This window comes from Furipterus horrens, unplaced genomic scaffold, assembly GCF_987537825.1.
Source record: "Furipterus horrens unplaced genomic scaffold, mFurHor1.1.pri manual_scaffold_1, whole genome shotgun sequence".
NCBI lineage: Eukaryota > Metazoa > Chordata > Mammalia > Chiroptera > Furipteridae > Furipterus > Furipterus horrens.
In genome coordinates, this window is record NW_028327171.1 from 152,856,188 (window position 1) to 152,876,761 (window position 20,574).

Genomic DNA, 20,574 nt, shown 5'->3' on the forward strand with positions numbered 1-20,574 from the left:
CCGCCGCGCGGCGACCCCACCCGGCGGGCCTCGCGTCCCCTTGTCCCCGTCCAGTGACGTTGCGGGCGGCAGAGCCCTCGCTAGCTCGCCGCGCGCGGGCTCGCCACACTCCCCTCCCCCCACGCCCCGGCTCCCGCCTCCACTTCCGTGTTTCCCCGCTGGGCCGGAGGATCCCGGGCCCCAGCGGGCTGGAAGTGGTGCCCGCACCACCCAGGCCAACCGTTCGGGAGGGCGGAGGAGCGGAGCGGGAGGAGGAAGTTGCCCGGCGGGAGGGGCGCAGTGGCGCCGGGCGCGTCGGGTTACACTGGCTCGGCCCGCCCGGGAGTGACGTCCACGCGCTCCTCGCCGCAAGTCTGGGGCCGAGGCTCTGATTCCGAGGGAGACCGACTCCGCCCCGGCCGGAGGAACCAGGTGCTCCTGCCCTTTCTCCCCTCGCGCCACAGGATTAGTCTCAGGTGTGTGCTTCCTGGGAGACCCCAGTGCCTTCGCCCTCAGGGTTGCAGGGTCCCTTTCAGACCCCGGCCAGTCCGCTTGGACTCCGGTGTTGGAGCGGGTGGTGGCGGGAATCTGGAAGAAGATTTAGACTATTTCCCCAACAACAGAAGGTGGACCCATTCTTATCTAGGGCTTAGCTGTTTACATTTGTGGGGGGCGGTGGGGTGTAGAAATACATTCGGCTCTTCAATTAAGTGGCAGGACTTTTTGGGGGAGGGTTAGTATGTAACTGAAAGTTTACTGCAAACTTTTGGCTGTGGATGTCGGTCGTCTGACTAGGATCTACGCTCCCTTCGGAAGCAAGATAGGGAAAGAGTGTACAAGGGCGCTGAGGCTTCTTTGAGGTCCTTAGGTGCTGGAGGTTGACAGTTCTAGGAGGAAGTGGAAGTCATACACCGATGAACTTGACCCAGCCTCCACTCCCCAAGTAGTAACTTCTACCGAGCTAAAGAGATTTGCAAAGAACGCGTCGGCAGGAGGGCATAGCCTGTGAATGAAGTGCTTCTTAGCAGCTGGTGTCTAGCCTGCCTTCCACCTCATGCAGAGGACCATTCAGCCTCCAACAGCCTTCCGGAGGAGTTCGAAAGTAATTGACAAACACAAACTCTCACAAAGTCTTCGTGGCATGGGCCAGCCCAAATTACACAGCACATTATAAATATCACGAGAAGCAGCTATAGAAATAGCTAACAGCTTATTTAGTCAACTCACACTTGTACAACTGAGGGAAGGAAGAGTAAGTTACAACAGGTCATTGTTGCTTAAAACCAAGCAGTTAGAATTTTGCGTATGTTCCAAGTTTAAGAGATGTGAAGTTTCTTTTTGGAGTGTGGAGAGTAATACTAACTGCCAAACTGGGGCCAAGGACTTCCTGGTAGCTGAGTGCTCTAGTCTCTGAGTCCTACAGTTTTCGATGGCCATCTGCTGAGAGCTGGAAGCCTTTGCCCAATGCATACCATGTGTAGCCTGGGGCGCCTTATGATGTGTTTCTCAGAGGGGCATATGTCAAGTTCTAACACTGCTTTGATTTTACAAATCAACTCTTCAAATAATTTCCCAGTTCTTTAGTGCATAATGGCTAAAAGGTGGAATTTTGGGTTTGAGTACCAGCACTGGTAGAGCTCTCCATTTTGATATCTCACGTAGTCTCTTGATTTTATAAAGAAATTCTGAGCAGTGTTAAAGCTGTGCGTCCTTTTCTCTCCCTCCGGTTTATTAGGTTTATTAGAAGGTTCAATGGCCTGGCTCAGTAATTGATGGTAGGGCCACAATGCTACCTATTGTCAGTGGGTTTTACACCCCTCTTCGACCTTTAATTTTTGCAACTATTTAATCTTATGGATATCTTAAAAAAAATTGACAGTCATTGTACAAAAATCATATTGGTGAACTATTGTAACTGAAATTATCCAGTTTTGTAATTTGTTTTCTGTCTTTCATCACTAGCATGATAGGTCTTTGAGAGGACTTGGTCAACCTTGCACACTTTTGTATTTCTGATGAGTAGAGTGGTAACTATCATGAAATAAGTGCTCAGTAAATGTTTTCTCAATCAGTGACTAAACTGTGAGACAAACTCCAGCTGAGTGTAATGGGAGGAAGAAAACCAAAAGCTTTGACCTTAGGTAACCTATTTAAATTCACTGAGCCTCAATTATCTCCTTGGCAAAATATGGAAAAATATTAGCTACCTTCCTTCTTATATTTTTTCTTTCTACATTTATGAAGAGAAGATTTGGGCAAAGAATACAGTTAGCTAGATAATTTAGCTCTTGCATGTTGTGCATGCATTATCCAGGCTTTCTCTTTAATTTGGTGTGTGTGATTGGAGGCTGGGGAGGTGGGGAAGGTAGTTAGTGACAGCTATGGTTTTTCCATGTCATTATTTAATTTCTTCACTATTATTATTATTTTTTAAATGTGATGATGTTTCTGCTTAGGTTTTCCAAAACCTGATTCTTTCTGCTTTGTCCATACCTGGACTCATTAGGTTGTCCTAAATGTACAAACAACACTTCAGAAAGAGCACTAGAAATCAAATGTATGTAACACCTGGCTTCTTAAATGAAGTTTTCTGTGGGCTTGTGCAGCATTATATAGTAACAAGTGCTAGGTAAAGAAAAAATATGGTAATCCTACTTTTGAGAAGTTTGACGTTGTTTAACAACGTAAACATATAGATGTAAAACAGAGACTAACAAAAGATCATGCATAATCATATACCCAGTGGTGGATGTTGGCTTTTAACTCTTGTATTACGGAAGGGAGATGTTAAAATGGGCTCAAGTACTTGCGACAATTTTGTGGTGAAGAGAATGTCAGTTCAGTAACAGGAAGACTTAAAGTTTCCTGAAGATTACAGCAAAGGAAGATTACCCTTGTTTCAAGCACGTTTTTATTTTGTCGTTCAGTGTATTAAAAAGCCAGCACAATGATATACTTTCAAAAAGTAACTTTCTATTAAAAAGTGTATTAGAAACCTATAGTAAAATTATGTATGTGTAGTAAATAATACTTCTCATTATGTCTCTGAAGTTTTAAAGCCCAGGATTACAGTTGCCACTTTTAACATTTTATTTGGGTTAAAATGCATCAGATGGCCAGTTACTCTATTCAGTTGTGTACAGTGGGATATAGTTTTCATCGTAAGTTTCAGGGGAAAATTACTAGTCATTAGGTTTGGGACCTGCACAACTGGCTAATTTCAGGATTATTCTTTTGGGAGATAGGGAAGGACTGAATGAAACTAAACTAAGATGGTATTATCAAAGTGGTTTTCAATGTTCATCAAAATGCTTAGATACTAATTCCATCAGAACTCATCACCTTTGAGGTAAGAAGAAAACTTGGAATTTGTGCCATGAAGGAAAAGAAACTAATAAAGAGTATGTTGTATATTTCCCTGTTTAGAATTATTGACATGATGGGGAAGAGAAATGTAAAAGGCAGAGATGATCAGATTCACTTCAAATAGAAAGACAAGGGCTAAGGTGGCAGCAAGCCAGGACATCTCTAACTTTAGGGGAGACCTGTTCTTGTATTATCTGACCAGGACTTGATCACAGGGACTTTTAAGGAAAAGGAAACGCAGGGAGCTGATGGTTTAATTCTCTTGAGGATGTTTAGATAATACTTGTGGTCAGAGTTTGTCTAGAACTCTAATTTTGTGTCCTGACATGAATGTGACCATGATTTTTTGTTTTTTGGTTTTTAGGATTTTCTTTTTTGTTGTCGTTGTTGGAGGGTTTTCTTCTTCGGTTCAACTATATTTTCCTATATCGTATCTGTGTTCTTCTTTCCCATTTTTCAGTTGAAACTTTTATGTCAGTTCTTTCAAACTCAGAGTTCTGATTTATGCAGTCAACAAAACATGGTTTCTGAATTTAATCAGGTCAAGCTTTGGTCCTATTAATTCACTAAAATTAGTGGGAGAAATTAGTTAATAGAAAATGTTTTTCTCCTAACTAAAAATTTGTTGTGACATATGTATTAAGAAAACCCTAAAACATTATTTGGGGACGTCTTTTAATCATTCAGGCAAATTGAAATTAAAACTGATGTAATTTATTTTTTAATAGTGAGATACTGTTAATGTGTAGGTATTTTTTTAACAATTACTACTTAATTTATATATATATATATATATATATATATATATATATATATAACACACACACACATATAATCCTCACCTTAGAACATGCTCATTTATTTTAGAGAGTGAGGAAGAGAGGGAGAAAAAGAGGGAGAGGAACATTGATGTGAGAGAAATATCAATTGGTTGTCTTTCATAGTCACTCTGATCAGGGACTGAACCTGCAACCTAGTATGTGTCCTGACCAGGAGCAAAACCATTGACCTTTTGGTTTGCGGGCCAGTGCCCACCCAACTGAGCCACACCAGCCAGGGCAAGGCTTATATTTTGAAAATAGTGATATGTCCTCTGTGGAATCTCATACTTGATTACCTACCTATATTCTGTGAAAGACTTTAATATAGAGGGGAAAACAAACCCCATAAACTAACAGAGAGACTGTTTTCTGAAAATGAGATTTCTAGAAGCTGCCGCTGTCAGATGAGCTGGCCTCTCAGTATGAATTGTTGACATAGCTTAGAAAGCTTTATTACTTACCTTAGATCTGAGAGTGACCTCTAAGGCCAGTGGTTATACACAATAGGAACAAAAGTATATGTTCAAGGTAAATATTTTAGGAAAATTTTGGTTAAGATTTTATGCCATTATTTCATTAATATACAGTAACCTTCTAAATGTATTTGAAAAGTGGTAAAAATAATGCAGCTCAGAGCACTAGGTTCTGAAAAATCATTTTCCTTATTTAAATGGAATAAAGAAAGGATGTTTTGTTTTATTGTGGTAATGTCAAAACTGCTTTGGTCATACACTCTCTGTTCCACCCTTCCATGGCTCACTCTGTCCTATTGGGTCACGTTCTCATATTTGTCTTGGAATTTACAGACTTCTCCTCCAGTCTTTCCCCAAGTTTAAGTTTCTTCCCTTACCTTCTTTGTGATCCAGCCAAAATATACTACTTGGGATTCCCTTAATCTATCTTATTCTTACTGCTGACCCTTTGCTAATGCTCTTCCTCCTGCTTTACCATTTTGAAATCCTACTAATCCTTGAATGTTCGGACCACTGGCTGCCAGTTCCATGATGCTTTACTTCATAGCCCAGTCAAGGAGTGTTATGTACATTTTCCCTTTTTTCTGTCTTAAATTCTATCTTTTAAAAAAGCTTAAGTGTAGTTGGCATATTAATTTCAGGTGTACATTGTAGTGATTTGACATTTATATATACCTTACAATGTCATCACCACACTAAGTCTAGCGATAATCTGTCACCATGCAAAGTTATCACAGCATGATTGACTCTATTCCCCTTCACCTTTAATACCCATCCCCCTAAACCCTCCCCTCTGACCACCATCAGATTGTTCTCTGTTTTTATGGGTCTGCTTTTATATTTTATTTTTTTAAATTTTTACTTTTTAGATTCCACATATAAGTGAAATCATGTAGCATTTGTCTTTGTCTGACTCACTTGGCATAATACCCTCTTAAGTCCACCTGTGTTGGCTGCAAGTGGCAAGATTTTATTTTATTCTTTTTTTGTGGCTGAATAATACCCCATTGTAAGTGCATACCATGTCTTTATCCATTTATCTATCAATGGACACTTAGGTTGCTTCCACATCTTGACTACTGTAAATAATGCTGCAGTGAATATGTACATTTTCTAAACCCTTCAACTACTTCTATGTCACTCACAGGTCTCTCATTTACTTCTGTGGATGATAATTAAACATACATCATTTCCTTTCTTGCAGAAGATCATGCAGAACAAAGGCTGTATCTTACACAATCATGTACACCTCACATGCCCAACCCATGTATATTGCATGTGGGGGACACTTAGTAAATAGTTGTTGAATGAATGATTATCTCATAATTCACTCATCACTTAATTACTCAAGAAATAAGTGGTAGAAATGGGTTGGTTGTGATTAAACATTAGGTAACACAGGCAGGTGCATCTCAGATAATCAGTTAAACTGGATACTTTATATATTTTCAGGCCTCCCCTTTCTCTCTCCACATTTGGCAGTTTTGATATCTAAAGGATATTTAGGAGGAGGAAAGGAAAACTTCATTTGAACCAAAGTTATAAAAGCAATCCCTGAAAATCAGTGGAGGAATACAGTACACAAATGAGAAGGTCATTTAATATTCACTGAGGGCTCAGCCACTTTTGTCAGGGCTCTGAGTCTCCCATTTCTTCACCCATTTCTCCCTTCTCTCCCACCTGCCCACTTAATCCAGTCTCCTAAGAAAGAATCCAGAAAATAAATTCATAACAAGATGATTAATAAAATTAACTTGCCACCTTCTCAAAAGTTTCTGGATTCTAAGGGGACAGAACCCTGGGGACAACTTATGTAGGCTAGGTAGAAGACGTTTTGGGAGCAGTGTTTGCTTTCTGTATCCCTGAAGTGACATCATAGCCACTTAGGTGTGGCTTTGGTCAGCCTCTGAAATGTTTAGTTTCTTCCTCTGTAAAATGAGGTGGCTGGACTTCATGGAACTTAAAGCCTATAAAAACGCAGGGAGTGTTTTATTACCCTGTCCTGCCTAAGGGGAAGGCAGTCTTGGCCAGTAGGTTCTGTTCACCCTTGGACTCTTAACTTCCCCTCTTACTTCCTAGAGTTTGGGATTTACTTTCTCTCAGCCTCTCTAGATGTAGCATTTACACCTGGAAGATGCTGTGTTCCTTGATCTTCCTCTTGGCTTATGTGTGTAGGATCTGTCTCATAGCAAGTATATTTTCACTTATTTCCTTCATTAATAATTGCTAGTATTAACCCCTTTATCCCACCCTAGCCCACCATTAAGTAGCTGGGATATTTATCTCAAAATATAGATTCAAAGAATTTTAAAATAAGAAGAGGGTTAGAGAGGTAACCCAACTCTTATCTTTATTATTTATAATAAATAGTATCATTTATTGAGCAATCACTGTATTCCAGGCACTGTGCTAAGCACTTTGTACACATCATTTTATCTATCAACAGGGAACCCTGTTCTGTCATTGAGGAAACCGTTCCAGAGAACTTAAGTGACTCACTCAAAGCCACGTAGTTATTTTCTGGTATGACAGCAACTCCCTTGAAAACTGAGTAAAGAAATAGAATCATGAGAGAATCCTACCTACATATTTGTAATATGTTTCCTGCATTTTACTACTTTGGATTCCATTCCTGTACTCATCGAACTTTGCCTTCTTAACACTTCCACTTTCTAATACTTTACGCTTTGGTTCAACAGTCGCTACCCATGATGCTGAACTTGTTTAAACACTGAATGCACAGCACAGTATACCCACCTAAAACAATATTCCTTTTGATTTGACTTCTAGAAATCCATGACATCGTTAAAATCCTCTTTAGTCTTAACAGATATGGAAACAACCCACAACTTGGTATCAGTCTGCTTTTTTGCATTCCTACGCCTGGGTTTATGAATGATACTGGAGAAATGAACGGAATCATGCAATCATGCTGATTGGCAGTACACACACATTTATGTTCTCCAGCTGCAGTCACGAGGCAGTTCTTGCACCTGTTCCCATACAGCACCTTTTTCCATTTCTTGCCATAGTTTTCCCGAATCTTTAGCATTTTCTTTGACCCTTTTACCCGTCCTGTGCATTTTTAAAAATCAGAAGATGATTGATAGTGGTTAGAACAGACTAAACTGTCATAGTGAAAGAACTGAAAATAGATAAAAGCACAAACACAACAGATCACATCTCGGTGGGTGGAGAATGGCTTTCCTCCGCTTGATGATTCAGGCATCTTGGAACCTTTTATTTTCCCTTAGAGCAGTGATTTTCAACCTTCTCATCTCATGGCACGCATAAACTAATTATCAGAATTCTGTGGCACACCAAAAAGTATATTTTTTGGCTATCTGACATAAAAATAGGTATAATTTTGATTCATTCACACCAGGTGGCTATTGTTGTGTTGGCTGTTGTCATTTTTTAATTTGACGATTTAAGGGAAAAGAGGTCGAAATAGTCAGGTATTGTATGTTTTGAAAACACTTGTGGCACACCAGTTGAAAATCACTGCTGTAGGGCTTTACTTCCAACTTCATCCAGCTAGTAGAAAGTGAAAGAGAAGAAGTATATCCACTTTCTAAATGCTTAGTCTTGAAATGAATGTATCAGTTCCACTCACACACTCCTCCTGATTGGCAATCAGTGGGACCTTATTCCTTGAAATTTCTGTGATGTTGCTCATTCATCCTTTGTGAAATTGAACTTTCGCTAGGCTACTGTGATTCTTTGTTTTTCTTTTGGACTACCTCTTATGGATCTTTCTGAAGGTTCTTCTCCTTAATATTGGAGTTCCCAGGGTCTGTTCTTCAATTCACTGTCTTCTCATTGTAGATACTCTCTGCATCATCAAATTTATCTACTCTGTCTCATTTCAGTGATTCTCACATTGACATCCCAGTTAGAGCTCTTTCCTTGAGTTCACACTCAGAGGACATTTCTACTTGGATGTTCCCACAGCCAAGACAGGACTTACCATCTCTCCCCGCTCTCCAAATGTTGTCTCCTCGAAAACTGAAGAGCACCACCATGTTTTCTCCCACAGGGGTAATTACTCCCTTAGTCCCTTTTCCAAATTTTATTTGTATCACTTGTATGTTCTCTAAGATACAAGTTTTAGAATCTTTTCTAATCTATGAGTTTCTTAAAGCCAGAAATGATAAATTATTCATCTTTGTTTACTCTCTGCCTGACACACTAGACGCCCAATAAATATTTGTTGAATAAATGGAAATTCAATACATATTTGAGTCTATATATTGCCTTTCTGTTGTGAAGTCTACATTATATTTTGTTTATCCTCTTTTTTCTTGAACAGGGGAAGCAAATTTTCTGTTAAAGTAGAAGATGAATGCAGAAGCCAATTGGTGACTATGAGTTAGGATGGGAAGCATACTTAATCCTGTTATTTTTCTTTTGTTGAGGGGCTTTTATTTCCTTCAGTTATGTAGTGAGTTTTCTCACAGTTATTATTGTTTTATTCTGAATTGGAATCAAACCTACATTTAAAAAAATTGAAGTATAATTGGCATACAATATTATAATAGTTTCATGTTTACAACATAGTGATTCTACATTTATATACCTTGTATGTGATCACCATACTGAGTCTAGTAAACACCTGTCACCATACAGTTATTACAATAATAAAAAAAAATATTTAAAATTGATTTTAGAGGGGGAGAGTTAAGGAGAGAGAGAAGGAGGCAGAGAGACACATCGATTTGTTGTTTCACTTATTGATGCATTCATTGGTTGATTCTTATATGTGCCCCAACTGGCAATTGAACCCACAACTTCAGTGCATTGGGACGAATTGAGCTACCTGGCCAGGGCATAATATTTTTGACTATGTTCCCTGTGCTATACACTGCATCTCTGTGTCTTATGTATTTTATAACTGGAAGTTCATACCTCTTAGTTCCCTTCACTATTTTCACTCATCCCCTCAACTTGCTTCCCTCTGGCAACCATCAGTTTGTTCTATTTCTATGAGAGTGTTTTTATTTTGTTTGTTCATTTTTTTAATATTTCAAATATAAGGGAAACCATATGATATTTGTCTTTCTCTGACTTATTTCATTTAGCATAATACCTTTTAGGTCTATCCATGTTGTTGCAAATGACAAGATTTTAATCATTTTTATTTCTTAGAATATTCCATTGTGTGTATATTATATATATCGTCGGCAGCCGTCCGTCTCGAGAGACGATGGTGTAGCTTCTTAAGAGTCTATCTGCACCGCCGAGAATGGTTGTGCAGTCCGACTCGGGAGTGACACGGTATCTGTCTCCTCCCGTGTTGAATCGACATCTTGCGATGATGCTGGAGTGTCCTCTCCAGTGAAGCTGAAGCTACAGAGCCTGGGCAGGGTGATATGGAGGGTCTGCTGTTGCCCATGCAGCAGACCCCCCCTCTCTTCGCAGCTGAAGGGTCCAAGGGAAAGACGGAGTCAATACAGCTTGGCTTCAGGTGCGCCGCAGGAGTTGCCGGTGTTGACTACAACGTCAAACCGCCTTAGGGACTCCGGCTCCGGATTTTCTGTCGGGGTTTACTCCCTTAGCCTTTCCCCTGAAGAGGTATGCCGCAAGGCAGTGGAGGTTTTTTGGAGTCAGAGTTTTCCTTCTCTGATGTGCCCTGACTGGAAGATCGAACCAGCGACACTTAGCTCGCAGGCCGACGCTCAATCCACTGAGCCAAACCAGCCAGGGTAAATTATATATATACCACATCTTCTTTGTCCATTTGTTTATTGATATATACCTAGGTTGCTTCCATATCTTGACTATTACTAGAAATGCTGCAGAGAACATAGGGGTACTTACATCTTTCAAATTAGTGTTTTTGTTTTCTTTGGATACATACCCAGAAGTGTAATTCCTGGGTCATGTGGTAGTTCTGTTCTTAATTTTTTGAGGCACCTCTATACTGTTTTCCATAGTGGCTACACCAATTTACAATTCCACAAATAGTACATAAAGGTTCCCCTTCTTCACATCCAAGAATTGTTATTGGTTAACTTTTTGATAGTAGCCATTTTGACAGGTGATGTATCTTTGTGGTTTTGATTTGCATTTCCCTGATGATTAGTTATGTTGAGAATCTTTTATATTTCTATTGGCCCATTTATTTGTGTCCTCTTCAGTTTCTTTTTTCAACATCTTACACTTTTCAAAGTGTAGGTCTTTCACTTCCTGTAATGATTAACATTTTTAGTTACACACCCTAAGAAATGTGGTTTTCTTATAGTGTTTTAAGTCTGGTGACTAGATAGTTTGCTGGGCCTACTTAAAATAGCAGGATTGTTGTGGGGAACCTTTTGGAACCTTGGTTAAAATATCCAATTCTTTTTAGCATTCTTCAAATCTTGGATTTCTTGATTCTACATGAGCTAACTGATTAATTATATATAACAAAGAATTGAGATAATGTAGATCAGACATCAGCAATAAGAACCTCGTAAGGTAAGAGTGGAAAGGGCATGTGTGAAATGAGGTGGCAGGAGTGAGTGGCTCCTTAATGCAGATGCATGGGGAATGGTGGATGTTAAGGGAAGGACAGGGGGGGAATAGTGAAGGGTGGTGGAGGAGTCTCTGGGGAGTGGAGGGGATTCTATGGGCATGGGTAAAGCTGGTTTGTGGAACACAGTTGACTATTGGGCGTGGGTTGACATGCACTGAATGAGGGACCAGATAAGACCCATTTTGGCACTTAAGATGGGGTCACTGACCCTTGTTCCCAGGTTCTTGCTATAAGGTTAACCAAAGTCATGTTATATGTTTTTATATCTGCATCAAGGTATTATAAAATAAGGAACTCATTTTTAAGAAATATCTTCATTTCTTTAAAAATTATTGACTCAGAGCTAGTTGTTTTGATGGCACTTTGGTTTTATATTAGTATGTTCTTTAAGGTAAATGGTGTTCAGAGTTTGTGATAGAGCCAGATAGCAATTCCTCACCCTCTTTGAAATAAAAATAAATTCCAAGAAATATTCTGAATAGAGGGGAAAAACAAACAAACAAACAAACAAAAAAACGCTTTTGTGTGTCAAAGTTGTCCAAATTACTTGGGTTAACTTAGGCCTCAAACCTTTGCTCAAGTCTCAAGCCTCTCATGGAGAATGTTTTAAATCTATCTACTGAACTGCTCAAGGTAGATGTGAGAGACATATAAACATTGGACTCCATGTGATTAGAGCCTGGCGTAAAGTGAAAAAGAGCCTGTTGCCTCCGCCTGACCTCTATAACAGGTTATCTGTGGCCTAGAGTTAGATCTGTATTAGATGTTGGACTTCATAGGGTTTTTGTTTTTGGTAGAACAAATAAAGGATCTGTTCTGTTTGAGAAAATGTTTATTTTGGGGAGAGTTGCTAGAGAAATGCCAGAAGAGGACTGCCTACTGTTTTTTCAGGGAAGTGATGGGATTTATTTCCCCATCCTGTGAGTCTTAAGTGCATTTGCTTGGCCAGAGTCAAGTGCCACTTACATTAAAGCAGGGTTATGGCCCTGCTTTTGTTCTCTCCTCTGACCACTGTCTTCTCCATCACCCCAGTTTGGCAATGCAAATGTGGGATCCCATTGTAGGTGCTCAGTAATGTTATGTACTAGTAATGGGAGTTGTTGATAGCAGATGCATTTTTACACCTTATTCATATTATCTCAAATTCTCTTGTGAAATAGATGAGATTCCATGGATGAGAAGACTAAAGCTCATAGCCACACAGTAACAAGGGACTAAGCTGGAATTCAGTCCAAGGTTGTCTGTCTTTGATGGCCTCTACACTGGCTGCCTCCTGCAGAGAATGTTCTCTGGACTGGGCACTGTTATTTGATATACCAAGCACAGCAAGCACTCCATGACCAGAGTGTCCCAGCTCTGCTTAGAGGACTAGCTGTGTTCCTGCGTGAGAGCACTGAATTGTCACAAGGTAGGGAGACAGAGGGAACGTTGGCCGCATCTAGGATGGCCTGTCCTTTTCCTTTCTGTCGGCTTCCTTCAGGGCCTGCACAGTGGACGCCCCCCACTCTGGGTGTGTTGTTGGCTGAAGAGATCATATGCTGAAGAGATTCTATGCTTATGGAGTTAACTTTGGGGAACACCAAATTCCAGTAAGTTCCATCAGCTTTGAAATCACTGATTTGATTAGTTTTGGGGATTTTTGATGTTGTGTTAAGCTTTAAATCTCTCAGAAGATGTAACATGAAATAGCTAAAAGTTCAAGACTAGTTAGGTGTAGTTTAACTTGGGCTGAAATAGTGATTGTGTCAGTGCTCAAGGCAAATTCATTTTAGTTAGGTCTAGAGACTGTTCTTCAGAATATGGTAGATAATTTTGTGACATTTTCCAGTTCTTGCCCCAAGATTACGAATAAATTATAAAGCAAACTACCCTTTCCTTTTCTCTGTATGGGTCTTTTACTTTAGTTCATTAAAGATGAGAAAAGTTGTATATCAGGAAAATCATGCAAATAATGGTCAGATGACTTGAGATTTAGTCAAGATGTCAGCTTTCTATCTGCATGGTGCTCTTTAGAATGCTTACTTTTTATTTTTAATTTCCCCGCTCCCCAAACTGGACTTTTTTTTAAAATTATTATTATGAGGATAATCCAAGCTCATTTTAGAAATTTAAAAAATGATGCACACAGGTAAGAAAATAAAAATGACTTAATCCTACCATTCAAAGATGAGATAGATTTTAAACATCTTTGGGTATAATCTTCTAGTCTTTGTGTGTGTGTGTGTGTATGTGTGTGTCTGCACATATACTTTAAAAGATACATACACACAGACACTGATTTATCTACTTTTGTTTTCCTCATAATTAATTCTCTACTTGCCCATCACCTCATCTCCATCCAGAGTGGAAAGAGTTGATTCCTTAGCTATACAGAAATTCTAGAATGTCTAACTTATTTAAGGCTATTGTTTACTTCTAGATGTTCTTTTAATTTATTATAATTATTACCAGCATACAAAGTCAGAGCGGGGTAAGAGATGTTGACAGCAGTCATTTCAGTGGTGAGTAACCTACACTGATTGTCCAGTTTGGAAAACAGAAAAAATGGCCAGAGGCTCTGGAGAGGAAAAGACCAAGGCTATGGGATCTAGAAATGCCATGAGAAAGCAAACATGCTGATGATCTCAACCTTTTATATGGGGATACTGAAATCCAGAGAAGTCCGACTTTGTACAGGCTGAGATTGTCAGAATAGGGTGGGCTATCAAATACAGTCTGAAAACAAACCGTGCTACTTGCTGCGGCTGCCAGAATAGTGACCCAGGGGGTGGGTACAAGTGCACTGGAGGTCACTGCACTGATATTGGAACCTAGAAAACTAGAGTTTTGTCAGGAGTTCCATCAGAAATTTTATTTTGTGAGTCACCTGCCTCCTGATTGCCTAGTGGTAAGAACATAGGCTCAAACTATGTGCTAAATTTCTTGGGTTAACATTGGGTTTCACTACACAGTATCTTGAAATTTATGGTTGAGGAGAGGCTGTTGAGTATAAATTGCTGATGTGCTCTGCTGATTTCCATCAGCTATGTGATTTGACTGACAACAGTGTAAGCCTAGCCCACTGGGGTCTGGTGAATTACATCTGCTCAGCCAGAGTGTTTCTTGAGCTGGAATTGAAATGCATGGCACTTTAGTTTCCAGTGTGATGCCAACACTCGGGCAATTGACTTTTGCTCTTCAGTCTCCAACAGGGGGAAAATTATGAAATAAAATGGGGAAAGGCCAGGTATACTCAAGACTTAAACCCATAAATATAAATAACTACAATTAATCATGTACAGTCTCTTTTGTCTATTAAATCTATACTCAGTGGGTCAGTAAATTTCACACAGCTCTTTGGCTTCTCAGCCTGTGGTTGGTAGGGAATGTTCCAGGTATGTCAGCTTGTTGAGATATGACCCAGGGTTATTTTCCAAGATGAGTCCAACATCAGTTCAAGATAAAATGAGTTGTGGGGAAAAAGTGACTTGCGAACAACCCCAGCCCAAGACAAAAAAGAAATATGAAAAAGACCTGCTGTTGACATTCAAGAGACTCTTGCAGTTGATACTTAATTCTTGTTTGTTACCAGCTTGTTAAGCTGAATGGGATAGAATAGTCTTTCAAGTATGTAAGTTCAATAGATATTTACATTCAAGATTATCCCTGAAGTATTTGTTTTTCTATTATAGAATCCTGTTTTTTATTCTGTTTTGCATTTTTCTCATGCAATTTGTTAACTCTTCATCTCTCTCTCTATTATGTCCTTTTCTCTTGCTTTCCTCTACTTACTATGAACATGGCTAATACTATCATTAAGAAAAAAAATGACTACTTTTATTATCTTAGTAGATAATAAGGGTAGATCCTCTCTCTCTTCTCTTTTCTCCCTTTCTTCCCTTTTCTTCCTTCCTACAAATTTCATGATATTGTTGTACTGATTAAGACCCTTGGAGACTTCCAGTCAAAATGGAAACACAGGTAGACATGCTTCGCCTCCTCATTCAACCATAGAAAGAATCTAGATCTCAAAACAATAAACAGAACCATCAGAAAATCAAGATGTATGGAAGTCTGACAACCAAGGATTTAAAGAAGTCACGTTCATCCAGATGGATAGGAGGGGTGGAGTTGCAGAGATAGGCAGAGAGGCATAGAGACTCAGTGTGATGGGTAGGGGCAGTAGTGGCAATGGAACAGACAGACCTACATTCACCTCTGGTGGATAAAAATCAGGAGGGATACTTTGAGATGAGAGATCCCAGCCCTAGGCCAGACCATACAGCCCAAGGTTGCAGCACCAGGAAGAAAAATCCCCAAAACTTCTACCTGTAAAAAAAACAGTGGGGGTTGGGGTGGCAGAAGAAACTGATGGATTTTCAGAAGATTTTGTTTAAGTGGTCCTTGTGGACTTAAAATGTACACAAACCTACCCACTCTGGGATTTACCACCAGGGGTAACAGCTAGAAGGGTGCCAGTTACAGATGGGAAGTAGATGAAGTGACTAGAAACAGGGTGAGTGCTAGGCAAACCTCTAGAAGCCAGGCAGCAGCATTGTTCCCTCTCTAAGCTTTCCTCACACAGATCCATAAAGTGGTGAAGTAGATTGTCTGACCCTGGCGATTACCTAAGGCTCCACCCCAAACAATTTGCAGGTGCCTTTTCAACAATAGGCCATCCTAGAAAGACAGAGAGTTAAATAAGATCTACCTAATACACAGAAACAAACACAGGAAGGCTGCCAAATTGAGGAGATAAAGAAATATGGCCCAAATGAAAGAACAGAACAAAACCCCAGAAAAAGAACTAAACAAAATGGAGATAGCCAGTCTATGAGATGCAAAGTTCAAAACACTGGTGATAAGGGTGCTCAAAGAACTCACTGAGTTTGGCAATAACAGAAAGGAAGAAATGAAGATCACATGAAGTGAAATAAAGAAAAATCTATATGGGAACCATCAGTGGAAGGGAGGAAGCCAGGATTCAAAGCAATGAATTGGAATATAAGGAAGAAATAAGCATTCAACCAGAACAGCAAGAAGAAAACAATTTAAAAAAATGAGGATAGTATAAGGATCCTCTGGGACATCTCCAAACATACCAACATCCAAATCATAGGGATGCCAGAAGGGAAGAGGAAGAACAAGAAATTGAAAATTTATTTGAAAAAACAATGAAAGAAAACTTTCCTAATTTGGCGAAGGAACTAGACATACAAGTCAAGGAAGCAAAGAGAGTCCCAGACAAGTTGGATCCAAAGAAGACCATGCCAAGATGCATCATAATTAAAATGCCAAAGGTTAAAAACATGAAGAGAATCTTAAAAGCAACAAGAGAAAAGCAGAGAGTTACCTACAAAGGAGTTCCTATAAGATTATCAGCTGATTTCTCAAAAGAAACTTTGCAGGCAAGAAGAGACTGGCAAGAAGTATTCAATGTGATGAAAAGCAAGGACCTACAACCAAGATTACTCTATCCAGCAAAGCTATCATTTAGAATGGAAGGGCATATAAAGTGCTTCCCAGACAAGGTAAAGCTAAAGGATTTCATCACCACCAAGCCATTGTTATAGGAAATGTTAAAGGGACTTATTTAAGAAAAAGAAGACTATCCAAACTCTGAACATTAAAATGGTGACAAATTCACAGCTGTCAACAACTGCATCTAAAAAGACAAAAAACTAAGCACACAATCAGAACAGGAACAGAATCATAGGTATGGAGAGCATAGGGGGATTATCAGCTGGGAGGGAAAAGGGAAGGGAAAGAAAGGGGAAAATGATGTAGGGATTAAGAAGCATAATTGGTAGGTACAAGATAGACAGGGGGACATTAAGAATAGTATAGCATGAAAACAAGGAGCAGACTAACAGAGACCAGAGGGGAGGGGGGAGGGGAGAAGAGAGGTAAGTAGGGATCTAGTCAAGGAACTAGTATAAATGACCCATGCACGTGTAAAATGGGGTGGGGATTGACTGTGGGAGAAGTGGTGGGTTGGGTGGGGGGGAGCAATGGGGGAAACAGTGGGACAACTGTAATAGAAAAACAATAAATCAAAATTTAAAAAAAATAAACAGTAAAGTTAACACTGTACTAAACATTAAAAAAAAAAGAATAGTATAGGAAATGGAGAAACAAAGAACTTATATGCATGACCCATGGACATGAACTAAGGGGGGGATTGCTGGAGAAAAGGAGGGTACCGGGCAAAGGGGGCTAAGGGGGAAAATTGGGACAACTTTAATGTCATAATCAATAAAATATATTTTTAAAAAAGGACCCTCAGTTGATTTGCTACCTCTATCTTGTCAGAACAAGAACCTTGCTAGGGGAAAGTCATATGTGACTGAGAACCTATCTTGCTCTCTAACTCATCTGGAACCTGTTACCCATATCCTTTGTTGTGCTGTGGCCAGTGTAGCTTTCAGTTCCCACAGAGGCCAGGTTTGCATACCTGTTTCCTCCTTGTGGAAGGCACCTTTCACAGATCTGTGTGACTGACTCTTCTTCCTCAATTACAGTTTTGGGAAATCACCTACACAAAGTGAATGCTCCCTATCCTCAGTCAATCTAACCCAGCCATTTTCAACCATTTGGAATTTTTAAAATATACAATACCTGACTATTTCGACCTCTTTTCCCTCAGATTGTCAAATAAAAAAATGACAACAGCCAACACAACAGTAGCCATCCAATGTGAATGAATCAAAATTATACCTATTTTGGGGGTCAGATTGGCAAAAAATTATAATACATTTTTTGGTGTGCTGCATAATTTTTGTAGTTTATGTGTGCCATGAGATGAAAAAGGTTGAATTGAAGCTCACTGCTGTAACCTAATATCCTAGTTTAGTTTCTTCATAGCATTTGTCAGTTTCAGAATACTTAATTTTAAAAATTGTTTACATGTTTAATTTTTGTTTCCTGCCATCTATGAGAGCAGAGAAATATCCTGCTCCTAGAGCAGTGCTGAGGATATAGCAAGCATTCAGTAAATTCCAGTTGAATGTGCGTTGCAGGACTGAATGTTCTTCCTTTCATTTTCCTTGCTTGGGTAGGTCCTTCAGGGATATTTCCTGACTATTTGATTAAAGTCTTGTTTTGGTTATTTTCTTAGAATGTACAATTGTTATCTTACCCTCACCAAATGTAAGTATGTTTTTTATAAGCTAGCCTTCAACAAGGAATTTTGAAGTTTTTCAGGAGTAGCAGATAGATTATTTTTGGTCCATTTATCTGTACACTTTTCTTTAAATCCAAGACAGAACAGAAAAACATTGTTCTAATTGTTTCTAGAGCAGAAGCAAATAGGTTTGCCAAAATTTTTTCAAGATAATGTGGGTCTATTCTTTTTCTAATCTTGTACCATGTGCTTGTGTCTGGTTTGAAATTCTTAATCTTCATATTTTTATGAAGTTTGTGTTGTTTCATCCATAGTGTGTACAGCAAACTTCAGAAATTATCTACCTAGACCAGAGGAGGGAAGGGGACAAAAAGCCTTAGAACAAACAGAGTCAATGTTGAAAATCCAAATGCTAAATTGCTAATAGGTCGCTCCTCTGCCTTGCTCAGAGTTACTTGTTTGTATTTTAAACACAGTTTTAGCTAACTTGGCTCTCATTCTTCTGACTACAGTAGTAACAATTTTGAAGTAAGCTGGAGAGCTCAAAGATCAAAAGGGAAAATTATCATCAGCCTGATAATTTAAAAGAATCAGGAAAACTTTGTAAAGCAGACAGAAGAGGAATTCAAATGGGGATAGTCTGTTGGTTGGGGCCACTTAGTGAAGGGGCTATAATATTGTTCCTTCTACTGTTCCTGAGGACATCACCCTTAGATAGCATAGTCTAATGTTAAGTCATCAATAATTGAATTCATGGGTAATAGTTTTGATGCAGAAAGACAAAGTATAACCCTGACTGGGTAGCTCTGTCCTGATACACAAAGGTTACAGGTTCCATCCCAGGTCAGGACACATACAGGAAACAACCAATGAATGCATAAGTAAGTGGAACAACAAATTGATGTTTCTCTCTCTTTAAAAATCAAATAAGAAAAATTAAGAAGACAATATGGCTTGCATTATGAGATATTTTAATTCAAAATAGTTTAAACATTAAAAAAACAAAACAAAACAGGATGTGAGGGCGATCTGGCTGCGACATCTGTTACCCCATTGATCGCCAGGGTTGATTTGGCTGATCTGGCTGGCTAGGCGGGTGTCCCCTTCCTCCCTCACCGATCCATGTGCGTCCCTCCTGAAGCTGCACGCTCTGTCGAAGAGGACGACCTTCCCAACTAGAGGAGAGGACCGGTCTTTGGTCAAGGGTATACGAGTAACTGCGCTCCCCTGTTAGAACCTCCAAACAAGCTCTCAAGGTCCATTTGTAGGAGAACGTAGGGTAGTCAAGCTTCCAAGACTCCAGACACATCCAAATGAGGCGCTGCATGTGGCAGTCTGCCTTCCTTAAAAAAAAAAAAAAATAAATAAATAAATAAATAAATAAATAAATAAAGTAAAATTAAAAAAAACAGTAAACTTCCCTCAAATGTAAACTATTGCAAGGCAGGATTTTTGTGTATTTTTTCTCAGTTTTATGTTTAGTGCCTAGCATGTTACGTGATTTGCTAATAATTACTGAATGAAAAACTGAATTCATGCCTTAATTACCCAGCACAGCTAAATAAATAGGACAGTAAGGTTTTTTTTTCCATTCTGTATCTACTGAATGAAAAAAATAATAAAATAATACAAATTTAAATTTAAAATAGCACTGGACATTTTCAGAGATACTTTATTTATAGGTGGTATGAGGAACCACACATTCAAAGGATTTGCCTGAAATCACAAAGCAAGTTAGTGGTAGAAACAAAATTGCCAGGCAAGTCCCCTTAATCTCACTATCCTGGTGATTTTTAAAAATCTGATATTTTGAGAACAAAAAGGATTTTTTCCCCCCAGCAATAGCAGCCCTAGAAAAAATATTGAGTAGAACCCTTTATCTTCTCATGTTCATGCTATTTAAATTTTAGACTATCAAATGTGAGGGTATTAGCTGTGCAATGGTACAAAGTTGTTTCATGCACAGTGACTAGACTTGTTTATAGTCTGGTACTTGAATGCTTTCCACTTAGGGTGGGTGCCAGTCCTTTTCAAGAAGAAAAGAAAACTCTAAAAGGAGAGGTTTGAAAGGATGCTTTATTCAAGTGGGAAGAATAAGATCTTATGACTACATTTGTTTTAGCCAAGATGACTAAAGAGATGGAGAGAAAAATTTGCTCAGTATTTTTGCATAGGTGAAGGAAGACCTACTATTTTTCTTTTCCTTTTTGGGGGATGAGAGGACAGAGCATTTACAAAATGTTGTATGATTTGTATTCCACCCTTTTGAATGAAATTTTTGTTAGAAATAATAAGGGTCACTGATACTTAGGGCAT

General features: G+C 39.2%; 1 protein-coding gene across 3 annotated transcripts in view; it reads left to right on the forward strand.

Annotated features, from left to right (window-relative positions):
• Positions 1-270: 270 nt before the first annotated feature.
• The window catches only part of GPD2 (glycerol-3-phosphate dehydrogenase 2), a 143,371-nt gene continuing 123,067 nt past the window's right edge, over positions 271-20,574 (forward strand). The window contains exon 1 of one of the 3 annotated variants that reach the window (XM_090280012.1): positions 271-455. The gene's annotated coding sequence lies outside the window, so the exon portion shown is untranslated. Of the gene's footprint in view, positions 456-12,544; positions 12,746-20,574 lie in introns of those variants that run through there. The other 2 variants (XM_090280031.1, XM_090280024.1) reach the window with 2 other exon arrangements.